Here is a 6475-nt window from a genome sequence, read left to right on the forward strand (position 1 = left end):
GAGTCAGTGGCTAAGGTGGGATTTGAACCGGGGACCTCCTGGTTACAAGCCCTTTTCTTTAACCACTGGACCACACAGCCTCCAATGTAGCACTATTCTGACTCTAGTCAATTCTATTCTAACTATGGTCATTTAGCTCAATGGTGACTCTGGTCATGTAGCTCAATGGTGACTCTGGTCATGTAGCTCAATGGTGACTGGTCATGTAGCTCAATTTTGACTATGGTCAGTGCGGCAGTGTGGAGTAGTGGTTAGGTCTCGGGACTCTTGACTAGAAGGTCGTGGGTTCAATCCCAGGTGGGGGACATTGCTGCTGTACCCTTGAGCAAGGTACTTTACCTAGATTGCTCCAGTAAAAATCCAACTGTATAAATGGGTAATTGTATGTAGAAAAATAATATAATTGTATGTAAAAATAATGTGATATCTTGTAACAATTGTAAGTCGTCCTGGGTAAGGGTGTCTGCTAAGAAATACAGTGGCTCTCAAAAGTATTCACCACCCTTGGACTTTTCCACATTTCATTGTGTTACAACATGGAATCAAAATGGATTTAATTGGGAGTTTTTGCCACTGATCAACACAAGAAAAGTCCATAATGTCAAAGTGAAAAATAAAATCTACAACTTGTTCTAAATTAATTACAAATATAAAACAGAAAATAATTGATTGCATAAGTATTCACCCCCTTTGCTATGACACACCTAAATAAGCTCTGGTGCAACCAATTGTCTTTAGAAGTCACATAATTAGTTGAATGGAGTCCACCTGTGTGCAATTAAGGTGTTTCACATGATTTCAGGTTAAATACACCTGTCTCTGGGAGGTCCCACAGTTGGTTAGTACATTTCCTAACAAAAACTACATCATGAAGATGAAGGAACATTCAAAGCAAATCCGGAATAAGGTTCTTCAAAAGCACCAATCAGGGGTAGGATATAAGAACATTTCCAAGGCATTGAATATCATCTCAGAGCACAGTAAAGTCCATTATTAAGAAATGGAGAGAATATGGCACAACTGTGAATCTGTCTAGAACAGGCCGTCCTCAAAAACGGAGTATCCGGGCGTATAGGGCACTAGTCAGGGAGGCCACCAAGAGGCCTATGGCAACTCTAAAGGAGTTACAGTGTTCCACGGCTGAGCTGGGAGACACTGTGCATATGGCAACAATAGCCCGGGTGCTTCACAAAACTGGCCTTTATGGGAGAGTGGCAAAAAGAAAGCCATTGTTGAAAAAAACTCGCATCAAATCTCGGCTAGAGTTTCCCAGAAGGCATGTGGGAGACTCTGAGACCAAGTGGAAGAAGATTCTATGGTCTGATGAGACCAAAATAGAGCTTTTTGGCCTCAACGCTAAGCGCTATGTTTGCCACTGATCAACACAAGAAAAGTCCATAATGTCAAAGTGAAAAATAAAATCTACAAATTGTTCTAAATTAATTACAAATATAAAACAGAAAATAATTGATTGCATAAGTATTCACCCCCTTTGCTATGACACACCTAAATAAGCTCTGGTGCAACCAATTGTCTTTAGAAGTCACATAATTAGTTGAATGGAGTCCACCTGTGTGCAATTAAGGTGTTTCACATGATTTCAGGTTAAATACACCTGTCTCTGGGAGGTCCCACAGTTGGTTAGTACATTTCCTAACAAAAACTACATGATGAAGATGAAGGAACATTCAAAGCAAATCCGGAATAAGGTTCTTCAAAAGCACCAATCAGGGGTAGGATATAAGAACATTTCCAAGGCATTGAATATCCTCTCAGAGCACAGTAAAGTCCATTATTAAGAAATGGAGAGAATATGGCACAACTGTGAATCTGTCTAGAACAGGCCGTCCTCAAAAACGGAGTATCCGGGCATATAGGGCACTAGTCAGGGAGGCCACCAAGAGGCCTATGGCAACTCTAAAGGAGTTACAGTGTTCCACGGCTGAGCTGGGAGACACTGTGCATATGGCAACAATAGCCCGGGTGCTTCACAAAACTGGCCTTTATGGGAGAGTGGCAAAAAGAAAGCCATTGTTGAAAAGAACTCGCATCAAATCTCGGCTAGAGTTTCCCAGAAGGCATGTGGGAGACTCTGAGACCAAGTGGAAGAAGATTCTATGGTCTGATGAGACCAAAATAGAGCTTTTTGGCCTCAACGCTAAGCGTTATGTTTGCCACTGATCAACACAAGAAAAGTCCATAATGTCAAAGTGAAAAATAAAATCTACAAATTGTTCTAAATTAATTACAAATATAAAACAGAAAATAATTGATTGCATAAGTATTCACCCCCTTTGCTATGACACACCTAAATAAGCTCTGGTGCAACCAGTTGTCTTTAGAAGTCACATAATTAGTTTAATGGAGTCCACCTGTGTGCAATTAAGGTGTTTCACATGATTTCAGGTTAAATACACCTGTCTCTGGGAGGTCCCACAGTTGGTTAGTACATTTCCTAACAAAAACTACATCATGAAGATGAAGGAACATTCAAAGCAAATCCGGAATAAGGTTCTTCAAAAGCACCAATCAGGGGTAGGATATAAGAACATTTCCAAGGCATTGAATATCCTCTCAGACCACAGTAAAGTCCATTATTAAGAAATGGAGAGAATATGGCACAACTGTGAATCTGTCTAGAACAGGCCGTCCTCAAAAACGGAGTATCCGGGCGTATAGGGCACTAGTCAGGGAGGCCACCAAGAGGCCTATGGCAACTCTAAAGGAGTTACAGCGTTCCACGGCTGAGCTGGGAGACACTGTGCATATGGCAACAATAGCCCGGGTGCTTCACAAAACTGGCCTTTCTGGGAAAGTGGCAAAAAGAAAGCCATTGTTGAAAAAAACTCGCATCAAATCTCGGCTAGAGTTTCCCAGAAGGCATGTGGGAGACTCTGAGACCAAGTGGAAGAAGATTCTATGGTCTGATGAGACCAAAATAGAGCTTTTTGGCCTCAACGCTAAGCGCTATGTTTGCCACTGATCAACACAAGAAAAGTCCATAATGTCAAAGTGAAAAATAAAATCTACAAATTGTTCTAAATTAATTACAAATCTAAAACAGAAAATAATTGATTGCATAAGTATTCACCCCCTTTGCTATGACACACCTAAATAAGCTCTGGTGCAACCAATTGTCTTTAGAAGTCACATAATTAGTTGAATGGAGTCCACCTGTGTGCAATTAAGGTGTTTCACATGATTTCAGGTTAAATACACCTGTCTCTGGGAGGTCCCACAGTTGTTTAGTACATTTCCTAACAAAAACTACATCATGAAGATGAAGGAACATTCAAAGCAAATCCGGAATAAGGTTCTTCAAAAGCACCAATCAGGGGTAGGATATAAGAACATTTCCAAGGCATTGAATATCCTCTCAGAGCACAGTAAAATCCATTATTAAGAAATGGAGAGAATATGGCACAACTGTGAATCTGTCTACAACAGGCCGTCCTCAAAAACGGAGTATCCGGGCGTATAGGGCACTAGTCAGGGAGGCCACCAAGAGGCCTATGGCAACTCTAAAGGATTTACAGTGTTCCACGGCTGAGCTGGGAGACACTGTGCATATGGCAACAATAGCCCGGGTGCTTCACAAAACTGGCCTTTATGGGAGAGTGGCAAAAAGAAAGCCATTGTTGAAAAAAACTCGCATCAAATCTCGGCTAGAGTTTCCCAGAAGGCATGTGGGAGACTCTGAGACCAAGTGGAAGAAGATTCTATGGTCTGATGAGACCAAAATAGAGCTTTTTGGCCTCAACGCTAAGCGCTATGTTTGCCACTGATCAACACAAGAAAAGTCCATAATGTCAAAGTGAAAAATAAAATCTACAAATTGTTCTAAATTAATTACAAATCTAAAACAGAAAATAATTGATTGCATAAGTATTCACCCCCTTTGCTATGACACACCTAAATAAGCTCTGGTGCAACCAATTGTCTTTAGAAGTCAGATAATTAGTTGAATGGAGTCCACCTGTGTGCAATTAAGGTGTTTCATATGATTTCAGGTTAAATACACCTGTCTCTGGGAGGTCCCACAGTTGGTTAGCACATTTCCTAACAAAAACTACATCATGAAGATGAAGGAACATTCAAAGCAAATCCGGAATAAGGTTCTTCAAAAGCACCAATCAGGGGTAGGATATAAGAACATTTCCAAGGCATTGAATATCCTCTCAGAGCACAGTAAAGTCCATTATTAAGAAATGGAGAGAATATGGCACAACTGTGAATCTGTCTAGAACAGGCCGTCCTCCAAAACGGAGTATCCGGGCGTATAGGGCACTAGTCAGGGAGGCCACCAAGAGGCCTATGGCAACTCTAAAGGAGTTACAGTGTTCCACGGCTGAGCTGGGAGACACTGCATATGGCAACAATAGCCCGGGTGCTTCACAAAACTGGCCTTTATGGGAGAGTGGCAAAAAGAAAGCCATTGTTGAAAAAAACTCGCATCAAATCTCGGCTAGAGTTTCCCAGAAGGCATGTGGGAGACTCTGAGACCAAGTGGAAGAAGATTCTATGGTCTGATGAGACCAAAATAGAGCTTTTTGGCCTCAACGCTAAGCGCTATGTTTGCCACTGATCAACACAAGAAAAGTCCATAATGTCAAAGTGAAAAATAAAATCTACAAATTGTTCTAAATTAATTACAAATATAAAACAGAAAATAATTGATTGCATAAGTATTCACCCCCTTTGCTATGACACACCTAAATAAGCTCTGGTGCAGCCAATTGTCTTTAGAAGTCACATAATTAGTTGAATGGAGTCCACCTGTGTGCAATTAAGGTGTTTCACATGATTTCAGGTTAAATACACCTGTCTCTGGGAGGTCCCACAGTTGTTTAGTACATTTCCTAACAAAAACTACATCATGAAGATGAAGGAACATTCAAAGCAAATCCGGAATAAGGTTCTTCAAAAGCACCAATCAGGGGTAGGATATAAGAACATTTCCAAGGCATTGAATATCCTCTCAGAGCACAGTAAAATCCATTATTAAGAAATGGAGAGAATATGGCACAACTGTGAATCTGTCTACAACAGGCCGTCCTCAAAAACGGAGTATCCGGGCGTATAGGGCACTAGTCAGGGAGGCCACCAAGAGGCCTATGGCAACTCTAAAGGATTTACAGTGTTCCACGGCTGAGCTGGGAGACACTGTGCATATGGCAACAATAGCCCGGGTGCTTCACAAAACTGGCCTTTATGGGAGAGTGGCAAAAAGAAAGCCATTGTTGAAAAAAACTCGCATCAAATCTCGGCTAGAGTTTCCCAGAAGGCATGTGGGAGACTCTGAGACCAAGTGGAAGAAGATTCTATGGTCTGATGAGACCAAAATAGAGCTTTTTGGCCTCAACGCTAAGCGCTATGTTTGCCACTGATCAACACAAGAAAAGTCCATAATGTCAAAGTGAAAAATAAAATCTACAAATTGTTCTAAATTAATTACAAATCTAAAACAGAAAATAATTGATTGCATAAGTATTCACCCCCTTTGCTATGACACACCTAAATAAGCTCTGGTGCAACCAATTGTCTTTAGAAGTCAGATAATTAGTTGAATGGAGTCCACCTGTGTGCAATTAAGGTGTTTCATATGATTTCAGGTTAAATACACCTGTCTCTGGGAGGTCCCACAGTTGGTTAGCACATTTCCTAACAAAAACTACATCATGAAGATGAAGGAACATTCAAAGCAAATCCGGAATAAGGTTCTTCAAAAGCACCAATCAGGGGTAGGATATAAGAACATTTCCAAGGCATTGAATATCCTCTCAGAGCACAGTAAAGTCCATTATTAAGAAATGGAGAGAATATGGCACAACTGTGAATCTGTCTAGAACAGGCCGTCCTCCAAAACGGAGTATCCGGGCGTATAGGGCACTAGTCAGGGAGGCCACCAAGAGGCCTATGGCAACTCTAAAGGAGTTACAGTGTTCCACGGCTGAGCTGGGAGACACTGCATATGGCAACAATAGCCCGGGTGCTTCACAAAACTGGCCTTTATGGGAGAGTGGCAAAAAGAAAGCCATTGTTGAAAAAAACTCGCATCAAATCTCGGCTAGAGTTTCCCAGAAGGCATGTGGGAGACTCTGAGACCAAGTGGAAGAAGATTCTATGGTCTGATGAGACCAAAATAGAGCTTTTTGGCCTCAACGCTAAGCGCTATGTTTGCCACTGATCAACACAAGAAAAGTCCATAATGTCAAAGTGAAAAATAAAATCTACAAATTGTTCTAAATTAATTACAAATATAAAACAGAAAATAATTGATTGCATAAGTATTCACCCCCTTTGCTATGACACACCTAAATAAGCTCTGGTGCAGCCAATTGTCTTTAGAAGTCACATAATTAGTTGAATGGAGTCCACCTGTGTGCAATTAAGGTGTTTCACATGATTTCAGGTTAAATACACCTGTCTCTGGGAGGTCCCACAGTTGGTTAGTACATTTCCTAACAAAAACTAC

Source organism: Acipenser ruthenus, unplaced genomic scaffold (assembly GCF_902713425.1).
Source record: "Acipenser ruthenus unplaced genomic scaffold, fAciRut3.2 maternal haplotype, whole genome shotgun sequence".
Taxonomy (NCBI): Eukaryota; Metazoa; Chordata; class Actinopteri; order Acipenseriformes; family Acipenseridae; genus Acipenser; species Acipenser ruthenus.